At 48.0% G+C, this 14,609-nt stretch overlaps 1 long non-coding RNA gene across 1 annotated transcript in view; it reads right to left on the bottom strand.

Annotated features, from left to right (window-relative positions):
• The window catches only part of LOC138510046 (uncharacterized), a 396,450-nt gene that overhangs the window by 206,479 nt on the left and 175,362 nt on the right, over positions 1 to 14,609 (bottom strand). The window contains exon 2 of the long non-coding RNA XR_011280305.1: positions 5,361 to 5,413. This is a non-coding gene — a long non-coding RNA (uncharacterized lncRNA). The remainder of the gene's footprint in view (positions 1 to 5,360; positions 5,414 to 14,609) is intronic.

The raw sequence follows: 14,609 nt of genomic DNA, 5'->3' as shown, positions 1-14,609 counted from the left end.
CCAGGTCTTTAAACTTGCACCTACACACTGTTAAACAAAGGAAGGATCTTTTTGTTTGGCATTGCTATTTCCATTACATTATCCGTCTGCTTTTTACCTGGTGCTTTTTCAGTCCTGTACCTTGTTCACTTACCATTTAGTCATGCGTTGGCTAGACTGTGGATTTATCCCACCACCACAGCTCTTCACCATCAGTTGCATTCATATTTCTGTGCCTTCAACATCATTTGACATACATTGTTCCCCCTCCTTCACTGTTCACTTTGCTCTTACCATAGGAATTTCCATGTGTATGCAGGTGTTTCTTCACCGCAGAACCGGATCCGACGGAGGGATTAAACTTGTACAGACCAAAACCACCAATTTCCACCAGAAATCAAGTGAGACCTTATTCACAGGTACTCTGTCTTCCCATACATTACCAATTATCTACAAAATGTTGACACGCTGTTTTCTGTGCGAGCAAGCCTGCATCCACTCTAATTTGATTGGATCTGTCATTTTCAGCACTCCATTTTTGCTGGGAACTACAGACCTACCTTGTTTTACACTCCCGTTTGCTGCCCACGACCATCCCTTATTACAGAGCTGGGCCCATTTTCTGATAAAATGAGGACCCCTTTGAGTCGACAATACATATCTTTTAGGGATGCCAACCGATTCTGTTCCTACGAGGATTTGAAAAAAAGACTTGTTGCAGTCATTATTCAGATGTCACCATTTGATTAGACTACACTTGACAGCATAGTGTATATTCCAAATACTGTTTGCATCAGTTTTCTTGCATTGTTTTGATTTTTGTCACTCAGTTATTCTCACTTTTTAGTTTCATGTAAATGCTTGTCCATGAAATCTTTGCTAGTTCACGATTTTGTAGGGTAGTAATGGTGTGCCTGAAACATCCGAACTAAGCTGGATGCTTAAACAGGGTTGTTTCACACTTCTGCATTTCGTTTGGAACATTCAATTTTTCCATTGCTTGTCAAAATTGCACTTTGTCGTTTTTTTAATAATAAACAATTCAACATTTCTCCATACATGAGCAACACACACACCCCAAGGAATGAACGCACAAAGGGAAAGACTGGACTAGGCCAGACCACTGCAAAGTGCAGAGAAGTGCAGAGGCTGCCGAATGGGAGGGAGACCCATGTGCACCCGGTCCTATAGAGGGCCCTCTCGGAAACAGAGATGGGACAGACCAAATTGAACCACAGAGGGCATAAGATTTAAGGGGAAAGAGCGGGGACCCAACAGAGCTCAAGAGCTCAGGGAAGAGGTGCACCCTCAAGGAGCCCAGGGAGGCGATGGTTGCTGCACACAGGCATGTTTCAGGGGGTGAAGTGATGTAGACATCCATTAGTCTGAACATGACGGGGGTGGGGGGAGGAGGAGAAGGTATCCCCACCAAATAGCCCTGTTAACCCACACCTCTGCACAGAAAATAGAGTGGGAAATGTAGCACACCACAATGTACAACATTGGCAGGGTTATGTGCCACAGGTGGCAAAAACTGAATAGATACAATAAAGTATCGTCACTAACCAATCCCACTAAACTCATCCCTCTGCATACACTAAACTCTAAACCAACCACAACCATACCTCTATAGCACAATAAACTGCGCACACTTCACTGCAACAAACCAAACCACACATAGCCTCGCACAACAGCAAATGCAACTACAGAGTGAAAATTCAACCTAAGCGCAGCGAACTGTGTAAACGGAACTGAGCTGCCAACAGCACATCGCAGCTCTCTTGCTCTTTATCCTTCAGTCCTACTACCCTACCCCACACCATACCATACCATACCCTCTTGCTTTAGATGCCAGGTGACCATGCTGGTGGTGGTAGTCCTTTAACATAACATACACTTCGTGTTTCTTGGGCCAGCTTTGGGCCTGCTCAGGGTTACTATCTATATTCATGAACCTGCCTTATTTTTTTGAATGTTTGGCTGCACCACATTTGTGCTTTCAGGCATTACTCCTCGCCACTCCTGTCTCGACCCACCACCTCAATCTCCGTTCTCGATCACCACCACCCTCCCCCTTCCTCACCCTGCCTTAAAACCCATTCCCTTGACTTCTCACCAAACACAACTAGAACTCCTAACCCCCTACACTCCACCTTCGAATCCCCTGATCCAAATCCAGCCAACCTCACAGACTAATCCAACCTCACCCCCCCACAACCGCCACCTCGACCGCCCGCCTACTCTTCCCATTGACCATCCCCCATCTCACCCCCCAGTTTCAACCCCCTAACCTCACCCCCTCCACCCACCCCTCCCAACCTCCACATCTTTTTCCTGTACTGAAATAAGATGCATCCTTTTCGATGCCCGATCTGTAGCAAGAAACAGACACAGCATCTTTGACCTCCTCACCTCAGACAAACCAGACCTAGTCTTTATCACAGAAACCTGGTCCTCCAACAACTTTGCCCCTATCGCCAATGAAGCCTTCCCCCAGACTACTCCCTCATCCCACTTAACCGACCCTCCAGAGGAGGAGGAGGAGGAGGAGGAGGAGCAATCGCCTTCAAGTCACACTTCTCCGCCTCAATTACCGACAACCAGCCAACCATCCCTTCCTGCGAATCGCTTCTCGTCAAACTATCCCTCCCGCCAACGTTCTCCCACAGCTTCCTAATCATTTACAGACCTCCTGGCTACGACAGACAATTCTCAAGAAACCTCTGTGATTTAATAGCCACCATCCAATTAAATCATCCCACCATCACTCTACTAGGAGATTTCAATATCTGGCTTGACATCCCCACAAACACTATGACCCACTCTCTGGTCGACTGCGTAGACGCGATTGACCTCCGCACCCACACAAACGGGCCAACTCACTGCAAAGGACACAACCTTGATGCCATCTTCACCTCCCACGACCAGATACATCTAAACCTCCCCCCCACCCCTATCATCTGGTCCGACCATTTCATTGTCCCTTTCAGCATTCGCTCACCCGCCCCCCTCCACATACCCGAACCAGAACCTCCAAATCTACGCAAATGCTGGAATAAATTAAAAATCCTTCCTGACCTTGCCCACACGCTCTTTGTTCCCTCGTACCTCCACACGTAATGTACCCTTAACCTCCAACGCCTTTGACAAATGGCTCAATACCTCATTAATCCAGCTCACACCCACCTGCCAATCATCCACTCGCCATGGCCCTTTTGCAAGATGGTTTACACCTGAACTGAAGACTGCAAAACTGTACAAATCCCTCGAATGGAAATGGCGGAAAGATAAAACCACCCTGAGCAGATCCACCTTAACCCGGCACCATCGCCACTAAAAAGCCGAAATCCGGAAAGCAAAAAAAGCGGATTACAACTCTCGAATCCTCAACAGTGGAAACCCCAGCAAAGAACTCCACAAAATCATCTCTGAATTCACCCAACCATCATGTACCACCACCCAATCAATCCCTTCTCAATCACTCTGCGACTCACTCTCTCTCCACTTCTACACCACTGCTCTCGAAAGAACAAACTCCCTAATCAACAAACTGGCCCTCCTGCACCCACCGCACATTCCACCCACCCCACCCGCCAATCCTCAACCTGCAACTACAACCCACCTGAATCAACTGACCAATTTATCAAACTTCTCTCCGCCCGGAAACCATCCGGCTCCCCGCTAGACCCCTGCCCAGCCACAACCATCAAAGAAATATATGCATCTACCTGTGCAGGAGAATACGCGAGAACCATCATAAACGAGTCCCTCTCCTCTGGAATTTTCCCTGACGCATTCAAAACTGCTCATGTCAAACCCTTCCTAAAAAAAAACAGGCCCGCCCTCTCGATCCCAAAAACTACCACCCCATCTCAAACACCAGGTTCCTTGTTAAACTCATCGATCGAACCACGTACTCCCAACTAAACGCCTTTGTCAAAGCCAACAATCTCCTAGTCCCCGCTAAATCAGGTTTCAGACCCCGACACAGAACCGAAACCACCCTGACCTCAATCTGGGATGACCTTAACAACACAGCAGACTCTGCGGGATGTGCTGCACTAATCCTTTTTGACCTATCCACCGCCTTTGACACAATCAACCACTCTATCCTCCTCGACCGCCTACACTCACTAGGAATCAGTGGAAACACTCTCAAGTGGATAGCATCCTTCCTTAACAATAGGAAACAAATAACCCTCCTCTTCTCCTTTGTCTCCGCCGCCCGACCAGTCAATACCGGAGTTCCACAAGGAGCGTGCCTATCAGCCCTCCTGTTCAACCTCTACATGTCCACCCTCCCACGAATAATCCGCTCACACAATATCCTGTGCTACAACTACGCTGACGACACCAAACTAATCCTAAAACTCCCTAACTCAAAAACCAACTGCCAGCCAGACCACGCTGCCTGCTTACTTGACATTTATCACTGGGTGACTACAAACCACCTCCTTTTAAACCCCACCAAAACTGAAATCATGGTGTGTGGCAACACCAATCTTTTTCCTCACCCTCTACCCTGGCCATCATCCATGGGCATTCTCCCCGACAACCTCAACTTCAGTAGAAAACCTTGGATGCACTCTCGACTCAGACCTAAACCTCTCGCACCAAGTCAACAACGTCTCTAATTCCTGCCACTAACACCTCAAAATTCTTAGGTGAATTTTTCCATACCTCTCCTTTCCCAACAGACTCACAGCGGTCCAATCAATTGTAATGTCAAGACTGGAATATGCTAACTCCCTCTATCTCGGAGTCCATGCTTACCACCTGACTAAACTACAAAGAGCACAAAATGCTGCGGCCAAACTGCTACTAGCACTTGGCCCAAGAGATCACACCTCCCCAGCTCTCAAAACTCTGCACTGGCTCCAAGTTGGACGAAGGGTAACCTTCAAAACCTTACGCATCTTGCACCGAGCTATGCACAAAACCGGACCTCAATATCTTCAGGACAAACTAAGACCCTACCATCCACCATGCACTGTAAGATCAAGCTCTGCCCACCTCCTAGTGATACCAAAAACCAACTCAGATTAGGTGGATCATCTTTCTCAGCCCTGGCCCCCACTCTGTAGAACTCACTTCCACCCCACATCAGATTCACCGAAGACCTCATGTCTTTCCGCAAACTACTGAAAACGTAGCTCTTCCCCTAAAAATCCCCTAATGAAAACTCACAAAGCCAAAGGAAATGGGAGTTTAGGATGAATGGTGACATGACAGTCAAGCATTTCTGTCTGCAGGAGTGGACCATGGAAATGTATTCACTCACACAAGCAATCACTCAAACAGAAATAGTTTAGCAAATTGCATTTCAATCACAATTATTATGACCACATAATGAAAAGATTTGCATAAAAATTCTTTCTTACCAGGAGAAGGCTGAGGCACACACATGTGGCAATGGCGTTTTTGAAATGTGTCCCTGGAGGAGAAAAAGAAAATATTCTTTTATTGCGGTCAATGTTTTTCTTTTATCAAACTGTAACTCTCATAAAAATAACACGAGACAACCCATCCACACCCACCGCGAGTAGTCAGATCTGGCGGCTTGGGTGTTCCCTGATCGGTGAAGCATGCCCCCTCTTTTAGCCTGCAAAAACAATATATATTTGATTTTGTTTTTTCAGCGGGCCGTGCCAGGCCAGAATCCAAGATGGCGAGCGGGCAACCGAGGCATAGATGAGTGGAGAGGCATAGGTGAGGAATGACATGTGGTTCCCAATGTACAGCTGACGGGAAGGACATGTGGCCCCGGCGCATAATTTTGTGGAAAGGTCTCCGAGGATCCTGGCATGGTTCAGGTGAATTGAGCCCTGTGTCCATTTAGTGCCTGATAATACAATGCGAGAAGCAGGGTTGCATTGTGAGCGGGAGCCACAAAGATGGTCTTGTTCAGTGATAGTTGGATTTCGCAGGAGAAGGCATTCTCCCTGGTGTGTCTGTCACTCTGTGTGGTGGTGGGAGCATAACAGAGAACATGCCAAGTGTAGTTTGGCATGTTATAAGCACAAGGCAAAGATTGCCCTACTGCAGAAAAAGGTACATTTATGATGCATTTTAGCACAAGGGCCAATCCGTTTCTGCCCTGGTGTGAAAATTTATCTTTTTTGCACTAGGGGAATTTTTGCCCTGGTGGTTCTCAGATGCCAATCTACACTTTTCATGATGCAATGGTTTTCAAATATGTACCAGTATTTTTAAAAATAGGGCAAACTTTGCCCTAGTGCTAATACCTTGCAATTTTGCGCATGCAGCGGTGCAAAGTTTCTGTAATCTGTACCCTGGTGGTTAAGTTAGAAACCTTTCTACACTACATTTTGGAAAAAGTGTAAATGCCTCCTGCAATTAATGATTGCTAGAAGCATTTATGATGGACTAGCAGTACCACCCGGCGTTGCCCGGGTCTGTAGCTGACATGCACGTCGGGGTCTGCTATAGCCTTGTATATGTTTTGTGTCATACCTTCCTATTATTGAAAAATCAAAAAATGGGCAATCTCCTGAAATCGTCTATACGGGTAGCAAAGGGCCAGACCCCGCTCCACTCCTGTGCAGGGCGAATGGATGGGGTTGGTCAAATTTCACTATCGCCAGCACACTCCAGACTGGTATGCCGATCTTCGGCCAAAGTTTCAGCCCACCAACTATTATGGGGTTGGAGCCAACTCCGGACATACAAACACACTTTCACAAATATATACATACCAAAACATTACCTCTGTATAGCATTTGGAAAGTTATTTTATGTTAAACAAATGTATGAAGGAAGGTCAGGGCATCTTGGCTCTAAAAACCAAAAAGGGAAAGCCCAGAAAAAAGAAAAGACAGAATAAAACCTAAAACAAGAACGTTTTCAACAATCATAAAAATGAGATATGATATTCAGTAGCACACCAAAGGGGGTGGGGGCTTATTCCACAACTGGAGAGCAGCCACAGAAAAGGACCTACACCCAATGTGTGAACGAGAAAAATGGGGCACAACAATAAGACGCAGTGGCAGAAGTCCAATAGAAAGAGTGATGGACAATACAGCGCGAATCAGCAGTGCGAGGACCCACTACCTGCACCACTGTTTTGTCCCCATCGAGACACAGCCAGTTAATACTCATCCAAGTATGGACTGCAAGCAGACAAGATCAACAACGTTCAGCAACCGTAGATGGAGGTCCAGGTGAACCAAGATCTGTGTGTCATCTGCGTAAGAATAACACCGAAATCCAAAATAATTATTGTGTTAAAGGGTCAATATAGTCATTAAATAACAGAGGAGAACCCTGAGGAACACTGAAAGTGATGGGAACGGATGTAGAACAATAAGGAGGTAGAAAGAGAGATTGAGAGTGCCCAGATAGAAAAGAAAGAAACCAAGCCAAAACAGGACTAGAGATATCAGCTGATGAAAGCCTGTGGATCAGGGTAGAATGGTCAATGGTATCAAATGCGGCAGATAAATCCAATAAAATAAGTGCTCAGACACCATCCTGATCCAGGTAATCGACTATTGAAACCAAAACGGTCTAGGTGCCCCGACCAGGACGAAAATCAGCAAGCCTGAGTAGTAAGTACATTTAGCTGAAAAAATAGCAGATTGGTATAAAGATGTGGCCTCGCGCAGAATGACTTTTGCCAAATGACTGTATGAAATATGCCACTTGCGCTTGTCCAGGAAGATGTCGCAGATTAGCCAAGTGAGGAGCGAACCAAGGTACAGAAAGACCCCTACGAGGCGTCGCAAATGTAAGCAGAGCGAGCTGATTAGCCATAGAAGTTAAAATAACCCAAAGAGAGGTCAGCTTCCTGCAATAGTTCAAAACAATCAAGCGCATGGGCAACAAGAGAGGCCATTAGGTAGGAGACACCTAATCTGATGATCAACAGTCAAGGCAGAAGTACAAGCCGTAGCCAACAAATCCATGCAGCCAGTTAGAAGAGTAATGCAGGAAGGAGTGTGATGAATCCAATGAAGTCATCACCGACACCCTGGCAGTGACTTTCTCCCATGTGGCCAGGGGACAGCAACCACTACATAATCCTGACCGTTGGGCGGCTGTATGATGGAGGATCACATGGGAGGAGACAATCTCTGGGGTGATGTCATGGCTTCACTGGATGAGTCAGGGTATTCCCCTATTTGGCCTTGAAAATAAACCTCTAATACCCAATGCCCTCATGGCCTATTGCCATATCTCTACACCTTCCCCTTGAAAGACTAGAAAAGATTCTTCACCAAAGCACATAAAACAAACCCCCAACTTTGGTCTACCATGTGGAAGTAACAAGAATGCCTTTTTCAGTTCCATCTATTCATCATCCAGAACGGCTTTACCATCCAGGCATGTGGAAAGTGATTATCCAAACTCTTTATCAGACATCAAAAATGGACTCCTTTGCCCACAATCCCCCGAATACTGGGACGAAGAAGAGAAGAAGAGCAGTGCAGAGCGTAAGAAGCTTTCAACCCAGCGAGCACTCTAGCTGGTGGTCAAAAACACCTATGCCTGGGAAATGTTTACGACCGGCAACCCAGTGTCAAGGACTGCTGCTGCTGGCGATAGAACAGTCTGCCTCTCCGCGAGGCACGAAGTCCCAAACAGGTGTGGGAGTGCCACGTGACTCAGAGCAGAGGAAGAAGGGAAACGCTGCGAGGAGGCGACGCACTGCAGAGACGCCAGGTTACAGGAAGAGACTCCTGGGTGTTCAGCGATCACAGAAAGCAGACCCTTACCTGTGAGAGCCCAAACGAAAACTGGCGTGCTGAAGGGAAGTCGCGGGAGACAAAAGAACGCTGAGAAAGCAGTCAACAAGGGAAAGTAGGAAGAGTGCCTTTGCCGATTGACCGCAAACGAGTTTGTGAACGCCAACAAGAGCCAGTGAGTCAACCCAAGGATAGGGGGGGGCCCCAGGGCAGCCGTGCCAAATGCAAATAAAAGTAAAACAGATTGAAGAACAAGAGAAAACGTAGAGACTGATTGAAATAAGGGAAAGTGAATTGAAACCAAAGCAGCCTTACCAGTATGTGAATGCATGAAATGCAAATGCATGGAAACACAGAAATTAATAATATATCAAGAGGATGTATTATCCAACCAAGTAAATGTACAAGTGTGAAAGTGGATGAATATTGTGTGAAGTTCAAGAAGCCCTGGCAGGAAAGTATACCAGACAATCTTGAGTGTGTGCAGGGTTTCCAAGAGATTTACACCGCAATGCACCACAACGAACTGCACCATGCCAGTGTGAGGTGACAGGTGGGGAGAGAGAGCACAGAAGGTACCAGTATGCAGCAGCACACCAACTCTCACCTCCCCCAATATCTGCTCTGTGGTAGGTCAGCCAGCCACACATCCCAATTCTTAGTGCAGTTTACTTAATGGTGCAAAGCACATCAAGTGATAAGCGAATAGGAACAGCGACCGACAGGATCAGTTATCAGGTCTGTCTACAGAACCCGTTCGCAGTACGGGTACTTCTGCTAGTCTAAAATAACACATATTATAGCAGCAAGCAGTAGGGCAACAGACTCAACCAGTTTGCTCAGCAGCAGATGAAAGTCTAAAATATATTTTCTTGCAGGTATCTTTCTATAGGATGAGAATTCCTCACTCTTCTCACAGCCCCTGCAAACATTTGCACTCCGACGTACTTTGGCTATTAGGGACACTAATGGTTACCATAGTGACACATGCACCTGGGCTTACAGTAGATTTAAGGTGGAAAAAGAGATTGTTTCTCCTTTGATCCGGTTCAGCAATTACTACTGCAGTAGCAGGTATACTGAGATGGTTATTTTTCCCAAGTTGGTTTCAACATGATTTTACGCAGGAGTGGTACAAGAACCCGAGGGAGCAGATTAGTGCCCAAAGAGCAGAGGTGTAGAGAGTAAAGAGGAGTGGACCCAAGCCAGACCCTTGTGGAACACCAGCAGTCAGAGGAGTGAGTTGAGAGGTGTTGTTGCTCCAGGAGTCAGGGGAACTGGTGTGGTGTGTCAAAGGCAGCAGACAGGTCAAGGAGAATTAGGATAGAGGATAGGTTGGAGTGCTTAGCATAGGCGATGAAGTTGGACACATTTATGAGTGTGACAGGAGCGGAAACCTGCTTATAGGGGTTCTCAAAGGTGGTGGATGTCTATGAAATTGATGAGCCACTTGAACAGAATACTTTTGAGAACTTTAGTAGTGTGGAAGAGTAGACAATGTGAAAGTTAGCCGGTAGATTCGGGTCAGCGCCTTGCTTTTTTAGGAGAGGGATGACTGTGGCTGTTTTGAAAACAGAGGGAAAGAAAGCAGAGTCGAAGGACAGGTTGACGAGTTCACTGATTTCAGAAGCCACATTAAAGGGGCAATAGGCTTGACAAGCGGATGAGCAAGAGGGTCTGATGAGGCACAAGAGGGATTAGCATTCATCAGTAGAGCTAGCACTTCACCAGTATTAGAAAGACTAAAGTGGAAGATACAGGCAGAGGATGATGATGAAAGTGTAGGCAGAGTGCAGAATGTAGGAGGAGAGAGTGTGAGGGAGGTCAGGAGAGACTCTCTAATTTTGGATATTTTTGCAGCAAAGTATTCACCTAGGTCATTAGCTGTGAGAGTGGAGTTTATAGTCATAGAGTTAGGAGGAGTCAGGCATGAGTTTAGGGTGCCCTATAGACAGCGAGGATTGAAGTGGGAGAATGGGAGAACAAACTCCCCCCCAATCTCATCATGACCATGGCCTAGAGGATCACGGCCCAGGCACCCCCCACGGGACAAAATACCCTGGTTCAGGAACATAAGGGTATGCCCACCAGCTTGTCCGACTCAAGCCGACACCTGCGGCATGGATGAACTTTACTAAGGCAACAGCCACAAGTATCCACATCGTTAGAGATGCCATAACGACCTAGCCAACTGCCAAGAACACACGTGCCACCATGCACACTGGTTGCTCACACACCAACCTACACGAAGAAAATATTCAGTGCTATGACGTAGGTGACTGACACACCCACTGACGTGCATCGCTGTTATTTTTCACATAGGCCTTTTTATAGCAGTGCAGAAACGCAAGACGCTTGAAGAACTCGTGTATACGCTTGCTGACGCTTCTCCCACCACTCGCCCTGTGATGATGACGCTATTATGTATACCTAACACTGCTGCGACGCCATGTCAAACCGCAACCAGTCCGATTATAAGAGTGTAATGGATTATGCATCGCCACCCATGAACTAGGCCCAAGTAGGCCGCAAGCAAGAGCCTCATCATGAAAACCCTCCCAGAGCAAGAGTACAAGTGCTGATCATGCAGAACGAGCCCCAGCGAGAGCTCATAGTCAAGGCCACGATGTTACAACTTGCATGCTACCAGCGGCGCCAAGGTTACACCTGTAAAAAAAAAGGCCAAGCCCACAGAAACGAAATACAAATCTAATGTGCAGAATTCTGTTCCAGCTACGGCCTCTCCACACGTGACCGATCTGACAAGGTGCCAAACCCACGAGACAGAAAGTCTGGGACACAGGTTGTAACAGCGAAGCGGCAAGATGGACACCTACGGCGATGGGAACGGCCCGCTCACAAGTCTATGAGCAGACCTGAATGTTGTCTGCACAAACACATAGCTGCACATTGTTGCTAATGACAGGTACACCGCGAGCTGGGAACGACGATGGTCCCAGGCTTGGGGGCTCGCGAGAGGACCAATCAGAACGCAGGGGGACTCATCACTGACGCCACTAACATTAGCCAATCATCAGGGGTCCTCTTGTAATGATTTTCAAGTATCTAATAGTAGGGACAGCCCAAGTATACCACATTACTCATCCTTAACCACTAATATCCTTCTCTATATGTATCCTATACTAACCGTACCACTCGGGGAACCAATCTGAAGTGGCAATAGGTTTTTTGCTAACTTTCCCAGGTGATGCAAGTAGCGCGTCATACTGCTGTAAAAAGGGCCTGCGAGCCCCACTAAGATTGAGAGTCTGGACGGACGCGTACGATCCAAGACCCATCCCTGCCGTTGTTATAATAAACAACAGAACCACCTTGCTCCTTGTGTGTATCTCATACTCATTCAGGGAAGCACGGGAGGAGTTGGGGCCTCCCAGCCCGGAGGTCAGCGGACGGCTCAGCCAACCCCGGGATAATCACCCCGACAAGTTGGAGGCACTGCTGAGATATATTTAAGGTCTACCCTTTTGGGTTTATTTTTCCAAGGCCTCTCGTTGCGAGGAGGCCCGGTGGCGCGGCCCCCTCTGCCGCTGACCCCTTTTGAGGACTACAGGGCCATCGCGGAACTGCGAGAAGACCGGACAGCGCAATCCGGATATTGGCCTTCGGGAGCCGGTTGAGAAGTATCCCGCCCGCGGTTGGCCAGTGTCCAGACGTGGTCCAGACAAGGGGAGGCGGCCAGCCGCTTGGAGGGGTGCACCCGGTCGAGCGGCCCCGCATCAGGAGAACTTGGCGAGTATGACACACCCAACAAGCAATGTGAGATTATGAGGGAGGGGGGAGGAGTTGTAATAAGGGAGGTGGGAGGTGTTGTTACAGTGTGTGGCGAAGATTTGATTAATAAGTGTTGATAGACGAGTGAGCGGTAACGGGACAGGCACGAGGGCCGTCCTCTCCACATAAAGGAAGCAGGGCGGGTGGTGCCAGAGGGCACCAAGTGCGGTTGCTGGTAGACACTGATTGGTCTAGATCGTGGGCACCTGTAGAGGGGGGTGTGTGCGGCTTTCCTACGAATTGGCGTTTTCGATCAATGAGTAGATGAGGATCCCTATTGATCGAGCAGTGAAACTCGATAGATAGATGACGTTTTCCTGTAGGAGGTAGCTAGATTGTTGCCAAGTACGGAAGATAATTGGCTGGTTAAGCCCTCCTGGGGAGGGACGTGTCACACGCGAGGCGACGCAGCGTGCGCAGTCCGATTATAAGAGTGTATTGTTGGTTACCTTGTTCCAGGCGTAACAAGAGGACAGTTGTGGGGTTAACGGGGACAAGGAGTTAAAACTTATTGCGCGCAAAGTGTAAAGATCTTACCGGTAGTAGTTGAAAGAGGTTGGTGACGTCACCTGTAGGGCTTTCATAGGACACCTTGACCACATCGCGTTGTTGAAGGGTGGCAGGGGATTAAGTAGAGGACAAGGGCAGTAAAAGAGGTGGGGAGGGTGTGCCCAAATAGGGGAAGGGCGGAAAACGGGAAGTGACCGTGCACGGAGAACGCCGGCCACGTTGAGTAAGGTGGAAGAAGGAGGGGAGTGGAAAAGGTGGGGCGGTTGTACAAACACATCACACAGGGCACGCAGCCGCAGGGGGCTTTGTGCGCCGTGGCCGCAGGGGGCTGTACCAACGTTATCAAGGAAGAAAACAAACAGAGGAAAAGGACTGTATACTTATAATTGTTATACTTGGTTGTTTTACTTTCAGCGGACGGTCGAAAGTCCCCAATCTGCGGGGCCAGGTAACGACGGCTGTGCTGAGAGGAGTTAAAAGCACAGTGTAACCATGTCATATGGGTCGGGATCTGGAGGGTTGGGGAACACTCTGACTACCCCCCTCCAAAATATTTGCAAAACCGCTGACACCCCATAGGGAAAAACTCATCAAATATAGCATAGAATGGACGCAAGGAACGGACAACAAAATGCCGACACCATAGCCGCCTAACAGCAGTTTTGACCCGTACGTCCAACACTCACTGCTGACACACATACACAACACGTATAAAGGTAAAAAGTTGGCACATCACGTGGAGGTGTTTAAGTTGTGGAGGATGTTACAGGGATCCCGGCCAGGACCAACCGGAATGTTCACCGTGGAAGGGGCGACAGAAGGGAAGAGGAGCGAAGAAACAAAGGAGGGGAAGGAGATTAAGGAGGAAGGAGGAAACGGGGAAAAGGCGTCCAGTATCGCACAGTGTGCAAGAAAAGACAGGAAGGGGGATGAAAGGCCTGGTACTATACATGAAGTAGAAGTAAAGAAGGAAGGGACAGAAGACATGCCCCTAGCGAAGGCAGTGAAGGAGGAAGGTGGGATATATCCTATGACGGAGCTACTAGAAGCAGCAAGGCAACAACTGACGGCAGCTGAGGGGTACTCGAACCCCACGTACAGCCCTCCACCATGTACAGCAACAGGTAGCTACCAGGAGGGGGGGAGGAGGTGACAAGCACGGTAGGTCCGAATTGCACGCAGATGCGCACAAAGGGAGGGAAGAACAGCGAGGAGCATTTCAAACATAGGACAAGACGAGTGGGTAGCAGCGCAGGTGCTCTTAAAGCTGCGAGGGACATTATCAGGAGAAGAAGAAGAGGTGGTGAGGAGAATGAATAAGGACGACGCGGGTAGCACTGGAATAGGGGGTGAGCAGAACAACACAAGGGAAGGAGAGCTGTCACAAGAAGAGGAGGAGATGTTGGAGGAACGATTGGCTGAATTAAGGGATGAGCGGAGTGCACTGATTAAGCAGCTCGAGAAAAAGGCACGAGGAAGGAGGAGGGAAAGGAAGGAAAGTAGGGATGAGTTAGAGAGAATGAAGGAGCGTACTGAAGAAAGGAAAAGGGAAGCGGAGAGGATGAAGGCAATAGCAAAAAGGGTATCCCGAGCAGCACAGCGTGACATGGAGAGGAGGAA

This window comes from Ambystoma mexicanum, chromosome 6p (assembly GCF_040938575.1).
Source record: "Ambystoma mexicanum isolate Mex_15411 chromosome 6p, UKY_AmexF1_1, whole genome shotgun sequence".
Taxonomy (NCBI): Eukaryota; Metazoa; Chordata; class Amphibia; order Caudata; family Ambystomatidae; genus Ambystoma; species Ambystoma mexicanum.
Note: the sequence above shows the minus strand (reverse complement) of the source record. Positions and strands in the feature narration are given on the sequence as shown.